Here is a 22,108-nt window from a genome sequence, read left to right on the forward strand (position 1 = left end):
CACCTCGCTCCCGCTCTCCTGCAAGCCTGAGAGCCCGTCTGTGCGCTGGGAGCAGGCGTTCGCCTGCTGCTCCTTGTCCATGTTCAGGATCCTCTTATGGGGACCTGACAGCAGCACCAAGGGGAGCCGTTCCCTCCTGATGGAGCTGTGGGGAGCCTGGAGCCTTGGCCCCCAACAAGGGCATGGTCACCATGGGGACCACCCCCTCACAATGGCCTAATGGGCATGAAGCCACTGCCATCACAAAGCCATGGTGGTTTCTATGGGGAGCCTATCATCACACTCTAGTGCAGACCATGGTAGATCTATCATGATGTCTTCATGGAGATGATGGAGACCCCATCAGGATGTCCTTGTGAAGACTATGGGGATCCCACCACAATGTCCTGGTGGAGACCATGAAGACCCCATTGCAAAGCCCTGGGGGAGACCATGCAGACCCCATAACGATGTCTTGGCGGAGACGGTGAGGACCATGTCACGATGCCCTGGTGGATACGTCATTGTAGGGTACGGCGCTCGGAAGATCTCGCGATGTACGGGAAGAATAGGGAACTAAGGCATATGCCATATTAGGTAAAGAGCAACGCTTATTGGCTATATAGGCATGCTTCCACCTTCGCTACCTTTATAAGATCCAGCCTGCGTATATTAAACGCCATTTGCAGCATCCTCATATTGGTGTCTGTGCTCTCTGGCCCAGGCACGGGTTGGACGTGCCTGGCCGCCTCGGCAGACGGAGTCGATTGCCAATGTCAGGCAACACGTCATCTTGGTAGAGACCATGGAGACCTCATCATGATGCCTTTGTGGGAACTATGGAGACCCCTCATGATGCCCTGGTGGAGACCGTGGAGAGAGACCCCATCACAGTGTTTTGGGGGAGAGCATGGCAACCTCATCATGGTGTCTTGGTGGAGATCCATAGCAGAGATCTACACAAGGCCACTGCTCTTGGTCTGCCTACCAATCCTCATCTCTAGAAACCTGACTGAATCTCTGTCCATCCCTAAGCAGAGCTCCCTGCATCCCACTGCTCTCTCCAGGGTTTCCTTTGTCTACATCTCCTGCACATTTCCCTGCCATCCCAGGCCATCAATTCCTCACTCTTGCTGGAGTCTTCTTCTGCCCTGACTCTCCCCCTATTTAAGGCTGTCCTCACCAGCTTGGCCAGCTGGTTGGTGACCATCAGTTCGGCAGATGGGAACAGTCTCCTTCCAAATGAAGTGTGATAACCTGCAGGCTTGCTGCCTTGCTGTGACCTAAGCTCGAGGTCCTACTCCAGCTCCTGCATAATTAAATAAATAAATAAATAAAATAAAAGAGGGGGAGAGGAGGGGGAAAAACATCCTGTGCTCTCTGTCCTCTCCATTTTCAGCTTGTAATAAGCTGGTATGAGGGTAAATGTAAGCAATATGAATTAGGGTATCTGAAATGCAAAATTAAACCATGAATCCTTAGGACATGTTTCTCCTTCTTGCATCAGTGCATGCCCAGATGTGCAGGGATGCTGCTGCTGGAGGCAGGTTCTGTGCATCACTGTGCCAGAGAAAAGGCCACCCCAAGGGAACTGACTGATGTCCCCAAAGCCCATGGAGAGACCAGCAGGTTGTGAGGAAGCTCCAGAAGCGCCTTTGCCCACTCTGGCCCATGGACAGCACCAGCAGCCCCTTTGCTGGCCCCCTGAGTCCACAAAGCAGGGTTAAGGAGATAATGAAGGGATACTAGTCACCCAAGGGCCATGCCAGTGCCATAGGGACCACGGGTGTGCGTGTGCAGGGGTTGTAGGTGGGCACATGGACCACTTGTGACTATCACAGCTGCCTAGCCTGCGGGACAGGGCAGGATGGCAGATTTCTTGAAGCAATCTCTGGGAAAGCAAAGGTGCTACTGCAGAAGTCCCTAGGCCTGGGTAGCCAGTGGTCCATCCACACTGAGGCCCTCATTAGCCCAGTTCTTGTTCATATCATCTGGAGGAGTGAGCAGAAATTCAGGGGAGGAGAGCTAGAAGGGTGTGAGAGTTCAGAGACCAGAGCACAGAGCTCAGTGTGATGTGTCTCCTATTTTTGCAGCACGCTGCGTGCCGGCGGGATGGATTTTCCCTACAGTCAGTGTCGGAATTCATTTATTAGCATAGAGGTAGGAAACCCAGCACAACCTGGGGCACTTGCCCAGCAAGCACTGCAGTGGGACATGGTTTTCCTACAGGTGCCCTACTGTACCTGTTCCTGTCCCCACTGCTAACGCTTTCCTGTTTACTTTCTGAAGAGAGAACTCTGTGGACAGTTCTTGTGTGAAATCCTTCAGACCCTCAAGCTCTCCTGCTCACACTCCTTCCTCAGCCATGTTAGGCATCTTATTATTAGTGCCAGTTTAATGTTTGATTGTTTCATTTTCACAGTGTTATCATACACTGTGTCTAGGAAGGCGGGCAGAGGGGGCAGGCGACCTGCGTGGATGAGCCGGGAGCTTGTGGCAATGCTCAAGCAGAAGGCAGCGGTATACAGAATGTGGAAAAAAGGACAGGCCCCCTGGGAGAAATACAGGAACGTAGTCAGGGAGTGCAGAGATGCGACAAGGAAAGCTAAGGCACGTCTGGAAGGCAAGCTGGCAAGGGACGTTAAAAATAACAAAAAAAAATTCTTCAAATACATTAACAGCAAAAGGAAGATCAGGGAGAACGTGGGTCCGCTGGAGGACGGGATGGGCACCTTGGTTACAAATAACACAGAAAAAGCAGAGTTGCTCAATGCCTTCTTTGCTTCGGTGTTTACCAAGGGCAGCCCTTTAGAGCCCCAGGCCCTAGAGGCAAGAGAAGAAGCGGGTGGAGAGGAAGACTTGCCCTGGGTAGAGGAAGATTGGGTCAGAGAGCACCTAAGGAACCTCGATACCCACAAATCCATGGGCCCTGATGGGATGCACCCCAGAGTGCTGCGGGAGCTGGCAGATGCCATAGCTAAGCCGCTCTCCATCATCTTTGAAAGATCCTGGAGAACGGGGGAGGTGCCGGAAGACTGGAAGAAGGCCAATGTCACGCCAGTCTTCAAAAAAGGCAAGAAGGAGGACCCAGGCAACTACAGGCCAGTGAGCCTCACCTCCGTCCCCGGAAAAGTGATGGAACGGCTCATACTGGCTGTTGTCTCCAGGCACATGGAGGACAAGAAGGTGCTCAAGAGTAGTCAGCATGGATTCACCAAGGGAAAATCTTGCCTGACTAACCTGATAGCCTTCTATGATGAAATGACCGGCTGGATAGACGAGGGGAGAGCGGTGGATGTCGTCTATCTCGACTTCACCAAGGCTTTTGACACCGTCCCTCACAACATCCTCCTGGGCAAGCTCCGGAAGTGTGGGATAGATGAGTGCACAGTGAGATGGATTAGGAACTGGCTGGATGGCAGGGCCCAGAGAGTGGTGATCAGCGGTGCAGAGTCTAGTTGGAGGCCTGTGGCTAGTGGGGTCCCCCAGGGGTCAGTCCTTGGTCCAGTCCTGTTCAATTTATTCATCAATGACCTGGATGAAGGCACAGAGTGCTCCCTCAGCAAGTTTGCTGATGATACCAAACTGGGAGGAGTAGCCGATACCCCAGAGGGCTGTGCTGCCCTCCAGAGGGACCTGGACAGACTGGACAACTGGGCGGTGAAAAACCTCATGCAATTCAACAAGGCCAAGTGCAAGGTCCTGCACCTGGGGAGGAATAACCCCAGACACCAGTACAGGCTGGGGACCGAGCTTGTGGAGAGCAGCTCTGCGGAGAAAGACCTGGGTGTCATGGTGGACGACAAGTTGACCATGAGGCAGCAGTGTGCCCTCGTGGCCAAAAAGGCCAATGGGATCCTGGGCTGCATTAAGAAGAGCGTCTCCAGCAGGTCGAGGGAGGTGATCCTGCCCCTCTACTCAGCCCTGGTGAGGCCGCATCTGGAGTACTGTGTCCAGTTCTGGGCTCCACAGTACAAGAGGGATGTGGAGCTGCTGGAGAGAGTCCAGCGCAGGGCTACAAGGATGATCAGGGGCCTGGAACATCTGCCCTATGAGGAGAGGCTGAGGGAGCTGGGCCTGTTCAGCCTGGAGAAGAGAAGGCTGAGAGGGGATCTAATCAGTGTATATAAATACCTCAAGGGAGGGAGTGCAGAGGACGGTCATGGTATCTTTTCAGTGGTGGCCACTGATAGGACTAGAGGAAATGGCCGGAAACTGAAACATCAAAAATTCCATAGGAACTTAAGGAAAAATTTCTTAACAGTGAGGGTGACAGAGCACTGGAACAGGCTGCCCAGAGAGGTTGTGGAGTCTCCTTCTCTGGAGATCTTCAAAACCCGCTTGGATGCAGTCCTGTGCCACGTGCTTTAGGTGTCCCTGCGTATGCAGGGGGGTTGGACTAGATGATCTCTAGAGGTCCCTTCCAACCCTAAGCATTCTATGATTCTATGATTCTATGATTCTATCCTATGAGCAGATCTTTGCTGTTGTGCTGAGAGCAGGGCCAGCACAAAGCCTTTTCCATGTGCCTCCCGCACCTGCCCATTGCCTGTTTTTCTCTTAGCACTGGCATGTTTGCCTACCTGAGGTCCCCTATGTCTCCTCTCCTGCTCTAGATCTGGTAGTGGCTGTTCTGTACACGGTGGTGCCTGCAGCACTGAACCCCCCTCATCTATGGCACGAGGAACAAGGTGCTCAAGGAGGATGAGGAAAATAATTTCACGGATATTTTTCAGCCTGGGGAAATTGTCTTTGCTCTCTAAAAAAATGACTCCCTCAGTATCCCATACCAATGCTGAACATTGTTTCTTCACTATTTTTTTAATATTTATATTACATTTTTAATATTTTTTCACTTCATTTTTATTAACAGTAATAGTATTTTATATCCTGTTGCTACCCAAACTGTTGCATATCTTCCACCTTCACTGAGACTTCTCGGTTGCATCTGGTGTCCACACTCCAGAAACCTCACAGCCTGTTTACATCCTGGTCTTTGCCTTTCCAGGGAATGTTAGGGGGATTCAAGAGCCTTCCAACCTGTTCTGCCAGTAAGAACCAGGGCCTATGATCCACAACTTTGTCATGTTGCTTAAAGACGTCATCCATGCCATCAGCCTGACTGCATGGTCTGTAGCTCGCAGCATGATGTCACCCTTCATCTGATGCTCACCCACAAGCACATACCCAAACCTTGTCCATGCCATGGAAGCACTTTGTACATCCGCGCTGCCCCTCCACACAAAGGACCTGCCCCCTCCTCCTCTTCCCTCACAACCTCCCCTGAAGAGCTTTTACCCCAGCAGCGCAGGCCTCCAGTTGTGTGAGTGGTGATAATGCGTCTCAGTTATTGCAATGATGTTGAGGTCCTGTGACAGCTTGTGCTTCTGTCTCCATGCCAGGCTACAGGCATTTGCATATATTTGGGCTGCAAAACATCAGGATGTGGCACAGAAGACAGATTGGTCCTGGTGAAACCTTTTACAAAGAGCCAAAGACACTGAGTGCAATGGCCCCACTTGAGAGCAGAGCCATGCTGGCATGGAGAGCAGGGGTCAATGCAATGGTGAGAGGAGGTTCCCGCTAAGAGAGCCAAGGCAGCAGTGCCCAAGACCAGGGAGAAACAGAGCTGGGCTGTGAGGGAACGACAGGAGAGGGTTTTGTTGACGGAGCTGATTTGTAGCACCCTGGGGCCTGGGACAGAGGTGAGCCCATGTCCAGGCAGGAGAAGGTGCCCCTGAAGATGTCCTTGGGCTTGAGCCAACTGTGATCTACCAATCCCGGGGTCAGCATTAGCCCCATCGTGTTTTCCAGGGTGCAAAGAGGTTGTGTGGGAACAAAGCGAGAAGCTTTTAGGAGAGCAGAGACCAGAGCAGACCCCTTGGTGTGAGGTGCCTCTCCCACTTATGAAGCATGTTCAGCTGTAGCAGGGATTGGACGTGGTTTAGCATAGATCCCAGGCTGTGCCTCCTAGAGGAGTCATCTGGTTATGCTGGACAAGCCAGACATCTATCTTGGATCTGCAGCATATTTCTATGTCACTGAATTAAATGTCTGCACTGAATTATATGAACTTTTTGCACTGTAATGATCCGCCAGGGTCTCTACATTATACTGCACTGTCTTATGGTGCTCGCGTAGTGCCCCCTTCTTGCCCCTTTCTGGGTGTCCTGCCTATTAGGGGCTTCATAACTAGGGCCTTCCAGAGTGGGACAAGTCCAACTTTCATAGATAGTCATCCTCTGATGAAACAGACGGCAATTTTGGAATCCTTTTTTTCTCCATTCATTAAGGAAAGGACAACAAGTTACTTACTTCATGCACATTTCCCAGGAGGAGGGAGCACAAGGGACAGAGAAATTGGTGAGTTCAGCTGGGCCTCTGCTCCTGAGCGGGGCCAGGCTCCTGGGACGGAGGCAGCTCGTGGCAGCCTGGCAGCACTGCCCAGAGACAGCCGAGTGCAGGAGCAGCTCCTGTGCCAAGAGCAGCAGGGCTGCGGGCACTGCCTGCTGCTGCGGACAGGGGAGGAGAGAAGGCAGCGAGAGGGGAACGGCAGTGTGGAGAGGGAGCAGAGCTCGTTGTGGGAACAACCTTCACAGCCCTTGAAACAGTGAGTCTCTGTCTGCAGGGCAATGCTGCTGAGGTTCCTGGAGGGCTCTTCTGAACTCGGTGCATATAATCATGGATTGGGATTTTAATGGTTTAGCAGGAGGAGGAGATGCTTCAGAGCAGGGATTCCCTGCCACATGCTCACAGGGAAAGGGCATCCTGCTCCCTTCTCTCTGGGAAGACACAGGTGTGTGAAGCTGAGGTCTGCACCCAGCTCTGCATGGGCTGTGATTGAGAGCAGCTTCCCCCAGGCCCAGGGTGCTGTGTGCCCAGGACAGTGACTCTGCAGCCTGCGAGGGGCAGCACTGCCCAGGGTGCTGCCCATAGCGCTGCGGGGAAGCGCTGCGTGGGGAGACAGACACCCGTGAGGGCAGGTTCATTCTGCTGCTAAGAGGCTGCTGCAGAGTGAAGTCTGCTCACAGCTCCAGCTCATACACAGGGCATGTGCGAGGGGTCCTTTACAGGAGAAGATCAAGAGAAGGGCTGCTTGGAAGGGAAGGAGCTTTCCTTCATGTCTCTGCTCTTTCAGTCCCCTTATTATGGCAAGGAGAATGAAGGAACGAGTTTTCTGTTTTGACAAGGAAGTGGGAGTCCTAAACCTTCTCTCTGAAAGATTAATAGGTGTGTGAGAAACCTCAGCAAGCTGCTTCATCCCCCCTTAGTCTAGGGGCAGCATCAATATCATCTTTCTGGCCTGCTAGGACTTTCTGTATCCTCCTTCTTAGGACCTGCAACTGCAGAGCTTCCCTTGGACATTGCCCAGAGGTTTGTGCAGGGCAGAGCTGAGCACAGATAGGGTCATAGGGGATCTGTGAGCAGGGACAAGACCCAGGGACAGAGGAAGGGCTGCCGGCAGGGAAAGCTGCAGGCAGCAGAGATGGGCAGGGAACGGACAGGAAGTGCAGGGCAGGAGCTGCCTCCTCTGCAGCCAGACCTGGGAGATCTCTCCTGCCACGGGACCATCTCCAGCCTCCCCACCAAGGGACTAAGGTGTCCCCTCTGTAAGGTGACATACCCATCTGGTAAGGTGAAGGTTTCCCACAATGCCTCCCTGTCCCTCTCCCTTCCTCCATCCAGCACACTGGAGGTGTTGCTCCTTAATTCTTCTCCTGTCCATGCTGCTCCTGTTCTTGCTCTCAGCTTTCCGTGGTTGGGTGTTTTCAGCTGCACTTCAGACATTGATGCTGCAAGGTGTGGAAGAGAGGGATCTGAATGGGAATGAGGTTCTTCCCAAGCCTGTCCTGTAGAGCTGCAGGAAAAGCAGTCCTTGGGTCTGGGAATTGAGCTGACTCTCCCTTAAGGAGATCCCCTCTTCAGTGTTGCCAGTCCTTTGGCTCTTGCCCTGTGGTGTCCTGCCAGGCTGCCCCCTTCCCTCCAGAAAGGCTCTGCTGTCTCATGGCCGTTCTGTGATATCTGAGCGACCCGTGAGGAAGCTGCAGAGATGCTGAGGGTATGGAGGTGGTGGTGGGAGGCTGTCCAGGAGCAGATGAAATGGGCCCTGTGTGTCTTTGGCCAGGAGTGTGGAGCCCTCACTTAGCTGTATGGAGACAGGGTGAGAAAGGTGGAGATGGGCACTTAGAAACTGCACTGCTCTGCTCTCAGCAGGGCCTGTCTCTTTTTAGGGCACCATATGAGCACGATGACACTCTAGCTCAAGGAGACCGGTGCACAGGACATCTGGGAACGAAACATAACAGACAAACGAGATGTCCTGACTCTGCACATAAGTGACTGTGGATGCATTCCTCTAAGGACTCAGAGTTGAAATGTGAAGGATTTGTCCTTTGGGGAACACTCCCGAGGAGTGACAAGGACATCTCAAAGAAACTAAAAATTACTGTTCCTCAAACCTCTTTGCTTACTTGGGAGTAAAGATGCTGAAAAGCTCATCTACAACTTGAATGGATCTCACCTGCCGGAAAAGGTAAAACATCCAAAAGTGTGGCCTCCGTTCCCCACTTTCTACTACTGTTCAGCACAGACAGCTCTCGAGTTGAGGTCTCTGCTCCTCACAGCACACACAGCCAGTGAAAATGGAGCTCAAGCAAAGGAACTGCACTAAGACACTCTTATTAAAGAGAGGCAGTGGTGGGTGGTGTCATAAAAGAAATGACTTTGAAATTTTATTTCTTGTAAAGTCCCTCCTAACTTTTCATTGTTTTCTGTTCCTTGGACAGGCCCACATAACTGCAGGGAGCTAATGTCCAACAGCAGCTCCCTCAACGAGTTCCTCCTCCTGCCATTTGCAGACACGCGGGAGCTGCAGCTCTTGCACTTCTCGCTCTTCCTGGGCATCTACCTGGCTGCCCTCCTGGCCAACGGCCTCATCATCACAGCCATAGCCTGCGACCACCACCTCCACACCCCCATGTACTTCTTCCTCCTCAACCTCTCTCTCCTTGACCTTGGCTCCATCTCCACCACTGTCCCCAAATCCATGGCCAATTCCTTCTGGGACACGAGGGCCATTTCCTACTTGGGATGTGCTGCACAGGTCTTAACTTTTAACTTTTTCATTTCAGCGGAGTTTTCCCTTCTCACAGTCATGGCCTATGACCGCTATGTTGCCATCTGCAGACCCCTACACTATGGAATCCTCATGGACAGCAGAGCTTGTGTCAAAATGACAGCCGCTGTCTGGGCATCTAATTTTCTCTGTGCTCTCCTGCACACTGCTAATACATTTTCCATTCCTCTCTGCCAAGGCAATGTGGTGGAGCAGTTCTTCTGTGAGATCCCCCACATCCTCAAGCTCTCCTGCGCAGATGCCTCCCTCAGAGACATTGGGGTTATTATTCTTGCCATTTGTTTAGTTTTGGGGTGTTTTGTTTTCATTGTGGTGTCCTACGTGCAGATCTTCAGAGCTGTGCTGAGGATCCCCTCCAAGCAGGGCCGGCACAAAGCCTTTTCCATGTGCATCCCGCACCTGGTCGTGGTCTCCTTGTTCATCAGCACTGGCACGTTTGCCTACTTGAAGCCCCCCTCCATCTCCTTCCCAGCTCTGCATCTGGTGCTGGCCATTTTATACTCAGTGGTGCCTCCAGCACTGAACCCTCTCATCTATAGCCTGAGGAACAAGGAGCTCAAGCAGGCACTGAAGAAACTATTCCAATAGCTACTTGTTAAGCAGCAATAAACAGCTTCTCCCCCTTCATTCATTCCAGGACTCTCCATGGGCTGACAGCAATGAGATCCTGGGGTGATGTCTTAGGGAATGAGATCTGGATTCAGCTCTTATTTGTGATTGCCCAGTTTTTCTCCTGGTGCTGAATGGTCAAAGCAGCCTCTGCCTGGGACTGTCTCATGTTTGATATGGCTGGTGACAGATGCCCACAGTGGGGACCCTGTGAGTACAGGGGAGAGTTGTTTATGCCACCTTCAATAGAGAACCATAGTCTGGTTTGATAGAAAACACAGTAGTCCTTAAAGTTTAAGGACTAAAGAAATGTGTTGTCTATCCTCTTAGAGAAAAAAACCTACATGGGTGAGTACAGCCATCTTTGTGCTTCCAGCTTCCAGGGTCCTTAGAACAGCAGTGAGTTATGTAGTGGGAATTAAATGGAGCAAGGATTTGTTAAAACAGTGTCATAAAAAAACACAGTGTGGGTGTTTGTATCAGTGATCACAAGGCAGACAAGAGCAGTTGGATACTGGCGGAAAGAGACCCAGAGCTCGTGCAGGGTTAAACAGGGTAGATTTAATAGCAGACTTGCCCTGCAGGAGCCATGGGGAGCCCAGGGAGGTGTGCGGGGATCTCTGCAGGAGGATGCTGCACACAGGGGCCGGGCACCCAAGCGGGACTCCCCTGTGCAACCCAAGGGCCCCTTTTATCTATCTGAACAACTTCCTTCTCCCAGCTGTGCCAGGATGGGGGAGCCGCTGCCCAGGAAGCAACCAGATGTTGCTGACAAATGGGATGTGTCTACCTGGCCCTGGTGGCAGTTGGGTCAGGGGGACGCTGGGCTCCTACCATGTGCTGTGCTGCTCGTGGGCTCCTCACCAGCTCTTCTGTAGATGTTTGCACCATATTTACCTTTAAGCCACAAAGCATCTCATAAATTATTACTATTCTAGTGTGAAAATGGTTTAAACCCAAATGTGCAAAGGGAGGTCAGGTTGTCCCCATGGGCTTAGTCACTTTTCTCTGTTTCTATTGCTCAGGATGGGGCACAGTCCTGCAGGGCACACAGGAGATCCAGGTGCTGCCCTTTGTGCTTTTTACTACCTTGAGTCTATCTAGGATGTGCTGAATTAGAATTTATTTTGATGGGAATGGATTTGCATTTAAAATATATTTCTTTCCCCTTCCCTGCCCCTCCCCCCCTTTTTTTTCCCCAAGAGGTCAGAACTGCTTCACTTTTTAAGTGATTGTCAGTGTTCAAGTCCTGGAAGGAAATGATTTACTCCCTGTGTTTGAACCAGGTTGCAAACATTTCCCTACATAATGGTTTTCTCTTCCCTCTGCTGCTCATTGCTGTCTCCCTCCTTTTTCTTAAATAAAAGTCAATAGGTTACATATTAATTGCAACTAATAAATGGTATTAACTCCCTTCTCCAATCTTTCCACTCAAGGCTGCACCCACAGGGCAGGAAGGTCGGGGGTGGTAAATGAATGTGGACAGAAACAAGCCCATGTCGGGAATCTTAGCACAAGAGTCCCGAGTGTTTTGTCTCTTCCTGGTGGCCGATTGGGGGTTGGCGCCACATGGAGCTAATGGATTGTAAAACCCACACTGGTGAGGAGAGCCTCAAAGTGTGAGCAACTAAGTCAGGAGAATGACTCCAAAAAGAGTGAGGAAGTGATGGCCTGGGATGGCAAGGAATAGCCACGGGGCGATGTGGGAAAGAGAAGGGCAGGGAGAGAGCAGTGGGATGTAGGGAGCTCTGCCTTGGGGTGAACCAAGAGGCAATCGAGAGCACAGGGGTGAGGACGGGGGGCAGAGCAACAGGGTGGCCTCATGGTGGGTGTCTGCTATGGAGCGCCTGACGAGGGGCAGCCTCTGCAAGGCCTGGGGAGGGCAGAGCTGTGGAGAGGACAACCTGCACTCCAGGGACCTGCTCAGGACAATGTTCACCTCGATGTTGGGAGTCTCCATCCCACTGGAGTCTGCCCTCATGTTTTATTCCCAGGGTATCCTGTCACGTAAGGCCAGTACATGCCAGGAGGCTGCCCGGAGCGGGGAAATCTCCACCTTCCTGTTATAGAATCCTTCTAAGACTGCGCACATTCCAGAAGGGGGTCTCATTCCTCAGTGTGGTGGTCCCGCTTTCCTTATTCTTCTCATTCTCACAGTGACTTCGGCCTTCAAACATCCTTAGACAGCATTTTGTAGTTAGGCTGGCAGCAAGGCAGCTTGAACAGCAGTTCTTGTTTCTCCTTCTTCTTTGTTTGGATAACATGTAGCCACTATGTGCTTTCCTTTCTTCCTCAGAGATCTGGGTGTTACAATCTCCCTTTGTTGGTAGCCTCTGCTGAGCATTATCAAAGTTGAGGATTTTTCCTCCAGCCCCAGCACCAGCACCGTCATTCTCACCCAGGCTGGGAGGAGGGGAGACCTCGGGAGAAACAGAGCTGGGCTGTGCAGAAAGAATGGCAGGAGCGGCCTTTACCTTGGGACCTGTCACAGAGGTGAACCAATCTCCAGGAAGGACAAGACGTCAGCGAAGAAGTCCCTTGGCCTTAGTTCACAGCCTGAGGTCATCATTGGCCCAAGTCCCGTTCATGCCATCCAGGGGTGTGAAGAGTTTCAAGAGAGGGAGAGCTAGAAGGTTTGAAGGGTGCAGAGACCTTGGTGTGATGTGCCTCTCTCATTGATGAAGTAAGCTTGGCTGCAGACTGTTAGGAGTTGGCTGAAGGACAGTGGTGGGATCCAGACATGTGGGCACTGTTGAGAAACCTGAGTGCCCAAAACCACTTGAAAGGGACACTTTTACCCTGTAGGTCACAGGGTGTATCTGCTAGAGACATGTGGCTGTGCTGGACGCCCCAGGCATCCAGCATGGCCTATTTCTGTGTCAGTGAATTAAGTGCCTGAACAGAATGAGATGAATTGTTTCCGTGTTGGCATCTGCTCATGTCTCAGCTTCCTAGTGAGTAGAGCTCTAGGGTGGCAGTGGGCATCTGATAACATTTTGGTGGACCAAAGCAATTCCCTACCCGGTCCCAACACATGCTCTAGAAGAAAGTAGATGTGGTGATCACGGCAATCAGACACTGGTACATGCCTTCAACCACCTCTGACCCTTCCAGTGTCACCAAGGGTTTGTGTGTGTGCAGCTGACACCCACCCTGAACGACCAGTGATTGGGAGCATAGAGCAAGACCTCCCATCCAGGCATCCCTGCTGTGCTCACTTCAGCCTGGGCAAGGGGAATCCCACCTGCTGTGTGTTTCTGTGGAGCTCACCACAGAATACCATGGCAGCCCAGGGTCTTCTAAACCAGCCTGAGAATCCCACACTGGGTGACATCAACCAATACCTGAACACTGGGAAAGTGAGCTCTGTTCTGGTATTCATTTATCCTGCCTAGATAAGACTTGGGAAGAGGGGCTTCCTGAGTGGGACATTTTCAGCTCTTCCAAGTAACCAGGCTCTGATGAAACAAACTACAGGGCTGACACCAGTCTTTCCTACTTTTTAGAGAGGGATAATCAGGGATTATTTTAGTTGACTCCAGTGAACATTTCCCAGGAGGTGGGAGCACGAGGAACAGAGAAATTGGTGAGTTCAGCTGTTCCTCTGCTCCTGAGCAGGGCCAGGCTCCTGGGACGGAGGCAGCTCGTGGCAGCCTGGCAGCACTGCCCAGAGACAGCCGAGTGCAGGAGCAGCTCCTGTGCCAAGAGCAGCAGGGCTGCGGGCACTGCCTGCTGCTGCGGACAGCAGAGGAGAGAAGGCAGCGAGAGGGGAACGGCAGTGTGGAGCGGGAGCACACAGGAGACCTCCACAGCTCTTAAAACAGTGAGTTTGTGCTTACAGGACAATGCTACTGAGCTTCTTGAAGGGGACATAAGAACCCATCACACCCCATGGCTGGCAGCATTTTTCTCTTCTTTCTTCTGGCTTTTGCAGTGCAGAGGAAGAGGAGCTGCTTCAGAGCAGGGATTCTCTAACATACCACCTAAGCGCAGGGCATCCTGCTGCCTTCCCCAACAGAAACAGCAGTGATGTGAAGCCGGGTTGTGCAGGCAGGGTGAGAGGTCTGCACTTCAGAGCAGGGTCCCTGCACCCAAAGGTGCTGTGTGCCCGCAGCAGTGACTGTGTCGCCTGTGAAGGTCAGCGCTCAGCCTGTCCAGGGAGCTCCCCACAGGACTGAGGGGAGAAGTTCTGGGTGGGAGGATTATCCTCTGCCAGGACAGGCTCCTTCTCCTGCTGGGAGGGTGCTGCGGGCGTCACGTCTGCTCACAGGTCTAGCTGTGAGCACATTTCAGGGGGCACTTTGCAAAAGGAAAGGCAGGGCAGGCATTGAGATGGTGCTTAGAATTTCCTTCCACTTGGTAAGAGGAAAATGGAAACAAAACCGTCATATTTGGACAAGAGACTGAGACTCATTAAGAGATTCAAGGAGCAGCCAAAGAGTCTGCCAAGGACATCTGAATGTCCCCTCAGCCATCCCTTAGTTCATAGACAGCACCAGCTTCTCCTGGGCTGCTGCATCAGGGTCTATCTGAGCTGCTCCTTAGCACCTGCAAACATGGGGGTGCCCCTGGACAGTCCCCTGCTCCTGGGAGGTTTCTGCAGGGAGAACTGGGCTCACTTGTGAGTGTCGTTGTCCTTCATCTGAGTGAGGTGCAAGTACACGACAGTGAGGGGCAAGGCTCAGCGATGAAGCAGGTCCCATGACAAAGTCCTTTTTCTGCTGTTGGAATGCACAAGGGTTCATGCTGAGAGTGATTGAAATGCCAAACATTTCTGTTCTATCTAAGAATGCTCCCACACTGAGGAGGCACCTTTGTGTGTTTGTGTGTGCACCATCATATATATTATATATACGCACATTTCTATATCAACAGACTCCTGCAGTGACCCTTTTGCAGAGAAGACTTGATTTCTGCATATTGAAGAGCCCTGCCATGGAAGGGGAGGCCATCGACTCCTGCAGATTTTGTGCAGGAAAGCTACTCCTTCTCTCTGAAGTTTCTGGAAGACAGGCGCAGATGATGAAGTGGCATGAGGACAAGTACTGTCTCTAGACATCTCAACATCTAGAAAGAGGTAAGGTCTTTCCTTGCTTCCATTTGACTGTTCTCCTCCCTGGCTGGAGTCAGATCTGGTGTGACAGATTCAGATACAAATATCTCTGTGGAGGAGGGCAAGATAGATGGGGACAAATCCTTCACAAAGCTCTTCTCCTTCAGACACAACCAGTGTGAGTGCTGTATTCAGCTCTCATGCTGGTGAATGGAGAATATTCCCAGCTGGGTTTCCGGGACAAGTCCCTTCCAAGCAATGCAAGACACGCTTCCCAGGCATCTCCAGAAATACTAATCAAAGAGTAGTTTGACATATCCAATTACACCTGCAGCACAGCAGAAACAACTCCTTTGGAGCCATGGGAAGCGGGTCCCTGCTGCAGAGAATACAGCCATTTCAATGTGGATCACCTGAAATGGGGCTGAATTAAGGGAGAGAGGAAATATGGGGGATTTTTGAGAAACTGAAATGGTTTAGCTCAGACAAGTCTGCTCTAAATTTCTGCTTTCTTTCCTTCCTTGGACAGGACTCCCAAAGGAGCTAATGTCCAACAGCAGCTCCCTCAACGAGTTCCTCCTCCTGGCATTCTCAGACACGCGGGAGCTGCAGCTCTTGCACTTCTCGCTCTTCCTGGCCATCTACCTGGCTGCCCTCCTGGCCAACGGCCTCATCATCACAGCCGTAGCCTGCGACCACCGCCTCCACACCCCCATGTACTTCTTCCTCTTCAACCTCTCCCTCCTCGACCTTGGCTGCATCTCCACAACTATCTCCAAATCCATGCACAATTCTCTGTGGAACATCAGGGTCATTTCATACTTGGAATGTGCTGGGCAGGTCTTTTTCTTCTTTTTTTCAGTATAGCAGAGTATTGTCTCCTCACAGTCATGGCCTGTGATCGCTACGTTGCCATCTGCAGACCCCTGCACTATGGGACCCTCATGGGCAGCAGAGCTTGTGTCAAAATGGCAGCAGCTGCCTGGACAACTGGTTTCCTCAATGCTCTCCTGCACACTGGGAACACATTTTCCCTACCCCTCTGCCAAGGCAATGTGGTGGAGCAGTTCTTCTGTGAGATCCCCCAGATCCTCAAGCTCTCCTGCTCACACTCCTACCTCAGGGAAGTTGGGCTTCTTGTGTTTAGCATTTGTTTATTCTTTGCATGTTTCATTTTCATTGTGCTGTCCTACGTGCAGATCTTCAGAGCTGTGCTGAGGATCCCCTCTGAGCAGGGCCGGCACAAAGCCTTTTCCATGTGCATCCCGCACCTGGCCGTGGTCTCCCTGTTTGTCAGCAGTGGCACGTTTGCCTACCTGAAGCCCCCTTCCATCTCCTCCCCAGCTCTGGATCTGGTGGTGGCTGTTCTGTATGCAGTGGTGCCTCCAGCCCTGAACCCCCTCATCTACAGCATGAGGAACAAGGATCTCAAGAATGCCCTAATGAAACTGGCTCGGTGCTGGAAATAAGCTCCCTGTCCTTCCTAACAAGTGGTTCCTAATGCATCTTGGATAGTTCTGGGCTTTGAGCATTCTCTCTGTGTTTATAATGATTTTTTTACATAAGTTTTTGAATGCATCCTCCTTTGCCAGGAGAATGAACCCACTCTTTGTAATTGCCATACCTGCTGTAAATATGTCTGTCCTTACATTTCTGTGTCAGTCCTGGCTTCGCTCAAATAAAAGTGGATTTCCTCACTGCAGTACTTGAAGGTTTGCCTCTCCTTCCAAAGTCAGATTCTAAAATGTGCTCAGGGACTTTCGCCATCAAAGTATCTGTTTCTTTCTCAGGGCTTTCCAAGACCTCCAGCAATGATCTCATATATGATGTGTTAGGGATGGAGGGTTGGATTCAGTTCTCACTGTGAGTGCTCAGAGCTCCTGCAGGTGGTGCATGGTCAAGCCATATCTTCCATGTCACAGGGCTGAAGATGGATATGGTGCTTCCAGGAGAGCACAGGGCATCTCCAAGGGCACCATGTTCCTAGCAATGAATGGAGCTTCAGAAACTCAAGGGGAGCCACCCAAATGGAAAGGGCAAAAACAACGAATGTCTACGCTAGGGAGAGCTCTGCAGTGCTGCAAGAGGCAATGGGGACCCAGGAGGCCCAGGGAAGGGAGCCTGGAGAGTCACTGAGGTCGCCTTCAGTGTCAGTGTTTGGCTGCCTGGGCAGCTCCTTCCTGCCGGCCTCGGTGCCTGTAGCCAGAGGACCAGCCGGCCCTGCCCAGCCTCCCTCCCAGGTCAGAGGCCAAGGACGGCTCTGCACCAACCCCAACGTGGTACAACAAGGCTGGGACCAGCAGGGTTTGTGGGGGGACAGGGCAGTGCGGGCTGTCATGGGGACCATGTCAGAGGGACATTTCCCCAGGGCTGAGCACCCTGCCCTGGGTGCTGTTTGCACAGTGGAGCCAGGGAGCCGTGTGCGGGGACGGGCACACATGGAAGCGCCCGTGTTCCGCTTGGGAGAAGGGAACCTGCCAGGAGCTCTCCCACCCCTGCCCCACCAGCACCAGTGATGACCAGCCCTGCTGCTGCACTCACAGTTTCTCGGTGCTGAACCCAACCACGTCCCCAGGCTGCTCCCTACAGCTGGTGCAGGGACACCCATGGGGTCTGGCCATTCCTGCTCCTCACAAGCCGCTTGTTCAAGGCAATGTTGGAAGAACAGGTTGTCACCATTCTCTTGGCCCTGCACTGCCTGTGACTGTCACAAGTGAACAGTCCCCTCCAGAGAATGTTTCCTGGGACAGGCACTTGGGAACAAGCAGCTGGCAGTGTTGATGGGAGTCCATCCGGGACATGTCCTCTGGGTGGACAAGGAGGCCTCAGGCTCCCTCAGCCTGTTGGGGAGGAGTTGTCTGCTGGGAGGAGTGAGGGGAGGAAGGACGTGAGTCCTCCTATGGTTTGCGAGGTGAAGGTGCTGACATGTGGCGGAGACCAGGGCACTGCTCCCTCCTCGGCCCTCTCCCAGCTCCTGGGAGGTCATTGCAGGAGCCAGCCAGTCCTCAAGAACAACTATTCCCAGAGCTTTGCAGCCATTGCTGGGAGGCTGTGTGCACATGGGGTGCCCTTTGAGCCGCACACTTGTTCACATTGCTTAAAGGAGACTGTACCCACCTCCTCACCCTGCCTGGGTGCTTGGTCACTCCCACTGTGGTCTCACCCTTGTCACCTACAAGCTTGAACTCAGGCCCTAGCCCTCATGTTCAAAGAGCTCCACACAGCTCAGCTGCCCCTTCACACTAAGGACAGCCCCTTTGCTCATCTTCCTCTGCTCACTCCTGAAGATCTCCTACCCTGCTACTGTATGAGATGTAGAATCATGTGTGAGATTCCAGCACACCTCAGCAATATTTCTCGGTTAGATGAGCGCCTCCATCTGCTCCTTTCTCTGCCCCAAGCTTTATGCACTTGTGCATGTTTCATGGCAGAGCCTCAGCTGTGGCGCCGAGAACAGGTTGGTGATGGTGAGACTTGTTCTACCAAGGGCCAAGGACACAGCGTTTCTGGTGCCTGCCTTTCAGAGCACAGGCATGCTGTCATGGAGAGCAGGTGGCAACGTGATGGTGAGAGGAGATTCCCACTAAGAGAGCAAAGTCTGCAGAGCCCAGGGCCAGGGGGAAACAGAGCTGGGTTGCCCAGCCTTGGCAGGAGAGAATTTTGCTGCCTGAGCTCCCTCTGCAGCACCTTGGTGCCTGGGACAGAGCTGAATTGACCTCCCTGAAGGACAATGCACCAGTGAAGAAGGTCCTGGCTTGGACTGACATCCAGAGACCCTGTGAACATCACTAACACTGCCCTTGCTCCTGCCATCCAATGGTGGAAAGAGGTCTCTGCTCTAGTAGCCTCACCCTTAAAATCTTGTAGCTCTCCTTCTCCGGAAACTCTTCACACCCTTACATGAGGGAAATGGGCTAACGATGACCTCCGTGTGGTAAATCACAGCCAGCCCAGGTCCAGGGACTTCTTCAGGGGCACCTTGTCCTTCTTGGAGAGAGGTTCACCCAAGTTGCCCAAGTTGCCATTAATCACCCCTAGGAGCCAAATCCCTCTGCTGCTTCCCCCTGGCCTTGGGCATTCCAGAGTTTGCTCTCTTTGTGGGAACCTCCTTTCAGCATAACCCTGACAACTGCTCTCTACATGAGCAAGTCACTTTTGTCAAGTGGGGCCATTGCACACACGGTGTCCTTGGCTCTTGGTAACAGGTTTATCCATTGCAGATCTCTGTGCCACAGCTGAGGCTCTCCAACCCCAATATCGCACACAAGTGCATGCAGGCTGGGCCACAGAGGAGGGCAGATGGAGAGGCACAAGCTGTCACTGTGCTGAAACACAGCTGGAATAATTGAGATGCTTTGAGACCACTCACATGACCAGAGGGTTGTGATGGCAGACGACAAGCTCCACAGGAAGAAAGGTGATGGGGTGGATGTCCTTGATGTGAAGGGACAGCTCGGATGGAAGAAGCTCTTGCATGGGATGGATCAAGGTCTGGGTGAGAGCTTGCGTAGGCTCCCTCCCCTTGGGGGAATCCGGCAATCTGAAGGGTGGTGGAGCTTAGGAAAGCCAGCAGGTCTTTAAGGAGCACAGCCACCCAGCACAAGGATGGTCCATCCCGATGCTCATTAAAACTAGAACACGCCTTGGGAGATCAGCTTGGCTACACAGGATAGTATTGTCTACTTTGTATGGTGTTCAAATAAGGACAAAAACCAGGTCCTGCTCCTGGGACAGACCAACCCTTGCAGTGATATGGACTGGGCAATGTCTGGCTGGGCAGCAGCTCTTTGGAGAAGGACCTTTGTGGGCAGCAAGCTGCATGTGAACCAGCAACCTGCTCTGGAGGCCACGGTGTCCTGGACTGCATGAACACAAGTCCCCCTACTCTGTACTCATTAGAGTGCCTGTAGCTACTGCATCCAGTTGGGGCCTTCAGTAGAAGAACTCTGCTCATCACATGAAGTGAGTTCAGCGTCAGGTCTCCAAGGTGGCTGGGGGCTGGAGCACCACTTACCCCCCTGTGAGGAGAGGGTTTGGGTTTGTTCAGTTCAGAGAAGTTAAGGCTTCTCCTGACTCTTTTTTTTTTTTTTTTTTTTTTTGGCCTATGAGTCAATACCTGAACTGGCTGCCCCAGAGTCAGGCCCTTCTGCTGGGGTGAGGTTGCTTTTTCAGGCCTGGTCAGCACAAGACCTGCATGGAGAAGCTGAGGACCATGACCTTCTTTAGCCTGCTGAATGGTTACAGCTAATGGGAAGAGAGCAGGAGCCTGTGACTGCCTGCAGGGTGGTTTCAGAAACGATGGAAGTTGTTCAGGTAGTGGGAAAGAAACAGAGAAGGAGAAAAAGTCACAAACTGAAGCTTGAGGTACAGACTTGACTTGAAGAAAAATGTCACTTAAGAGCAGTGCTGTGGTGCAAGAGGTGACCTGGAGGGGACCTGAGATCAACTCATGCCTTATTGTTTCAAAGAAGAGTCACCAAGGACAGAGAGACATGGGAAAGGATGGAGAGATGCTGGGGCGAGAACAAGGTGGGGAAGCAGCCTGAGTGTCTACAAGCTGCAGGGAAACAGGCACAGGCATGGGAAAATGTGGGACAGCCCAAAGGGGAGAGAGCTGAGGGCAGGGCCACAACCAAAAACCTCCTCAAGAACTAGGTCTATGTCCTCTTGGCCATGGCTGGTGTGTCTGCCATTGAGGCCTAGAAGAAGAAACTTCTTCCTTCTGGCAATAGGGCCTCCTTGCCTGCTTTCCCCCCGGCACACAAGGTGTCCTGGATCAGTGTCCTGCCCTAGGCCTTGAACACTCCCACCCACACACTGCTCCAACCAAAAGCCTTGGGCAAAGCACGGTGGAAGGGATGTCCCTACTTGGGGACTGGGCACCTCTATTTGGTCAATCTGCTTATTAACACACATGAAGGGTTGACCTGGCATCAGAAGAACCAGCACGTTGCCTTTTCCTATCTGCAATCATGACTTCCAACTCTCTGCTCTGATCAGCCCCTGGGGAGCTGAACCACCATGGGACCCATTAACCCTCCAAGAAACTTGGGGATGTGCCTCTGACTTGAGCTTCTGGAGAAGTTTCTTCAGACTCCTCTCAGCATCAGAGGTTCATGAGCTCAGCGCCAACTACTCCCAAGGGGTCAGTGAAATGCAAAACACTCAAGAGCCATGATTCTTGCCATAATTTTCTTCAATCTTCAAGTCTGCTGTAGCTAATTGGAAAGGAGTGTATTAAACTCAGGCAGATCTCACTGAGCACCTAAAAAAGAAAGATAGCTGTTTTTTTTTTCGGCTTTCTTATTTTTTTCCCATTTTCTGAATCAGGCATGCACTTTCTCTGCTTCCTAGAGTGCCTCCCAATGAAGTCTGGACATGTGTGAAAAGCAGTATTTCTGAGGGGAGACCTGTATGCAGAAGGTTCCTGCCCAGCTTCCCAGCCCTGCCAGTTCCCTCATCAGCCACTGGGGACTCGGATCACTCTGCTTAAAATCAAATTGTTTTTCCATTCCAGGAACTGAATACTATAGCTCATGTATACCAAATTCCCACCTGAACTAGTGGCAAACAGGCAGAAATGTTAAGTGTGATGAAACAAAATAACCTGGATCCTGTGTCAATAGGAAACCAAACGCACTTCTCAACTGCTAGTTGAGTCCTGATTGCTTCCAAGGAGCTCCACAGCCTACAAGGAATAATGTCCTTGGACTGTTTTTCACAACTAGATAGAAAAGGCTGGATAGACACATGGTAAAGGAGCTGGTTAAGAGACAACAAGAGACTCCTGAAAGACTCCCTGAAGCTCAAAGCAGCAAGTGAAGAGTTGAGAGGTGTCTGAATGACAAAGAGCAAGAGGAGGAGGAAGACTTAAAAAAAAAAAAAAAAAGGAAAGTTCAGATGTGCAGATCATCTGAATCAAAGCTGTCTTTCAAAAAGTTCAGCTTAATCAGGCTTGTAGAGATATGTGAGGGATTGGTGAAAGGGTGTATATGAGGAGGGAGATTCCGCCCGATGTCTGACCCCATTCGGACAGATGTCTCTGTCAAATCCAGTTATCTGGACTTTCCTGTATAGTCAAAGGAGGGAAATAAGTGCTCTTAACAGACTTTTAATTTCAGATATATTTCCTAATGACAAGCTAAGGGCCTGCAGGAACTGCCTCCAAAATTTTCAGCACTGCAGGGGAATACAATGAACACAGAGCATCTCCAGCAGCACCAGCCTCTCTATGTGATCAAATGGAATCTATCCCCTAAAGCAGATTATAGTCATAAGTAACATCATTCCCAAAGAATAACAAAGATTGCCTTTTCCAAAATTTCAGGCAG

General features: G+C 51.7%; 1 long non-coding RNA gene and 1 pseudogene across 1 annotated transcript in view; one reads left to right on the forward strand and one right to left on the reverse strand.

Annotated features, from left to right (window-relative positions):
- Positions 1-2,398: 2,398 nt before the first annotated feature.
- Positions 2,399-22,108, reverse strand: part of LOC148592737 (uncharacterized) — a 203,307-nt gene continuing 183,597 nt past the window's right edge. Inside the window, exon 3 of the long non-coding RNA XR_015913904.1 lies at positions 2,399-2,419. This is a non-coding gene — a long non-coding RNA (uncharacterized LOC148592737). The remainder of the gene's footprint in view (positions 2,420-22,108) is intronic.
- LOC148592738 (olfactory receptor 14A16-like) lies at positions 8,789-16,246 on the forward strand (annotated as a pseudogene).

Source organism: Tinamus guttatus, unplaced genomic scaffold (genome assembly GCF_059628265.1).
Source record: "Tinamus guttatus ecotype Peru unplaced genomic scaffold, ASM5962826v1 Tinamus_guttatus_pri_ptg000529l, whole genome shotgun sequence".
NCBI lineage: Eukaryota > Metazoa > Chordata > Aves > Tinamiformes > Tinamidae > Tinamus > Tinamus guttatus.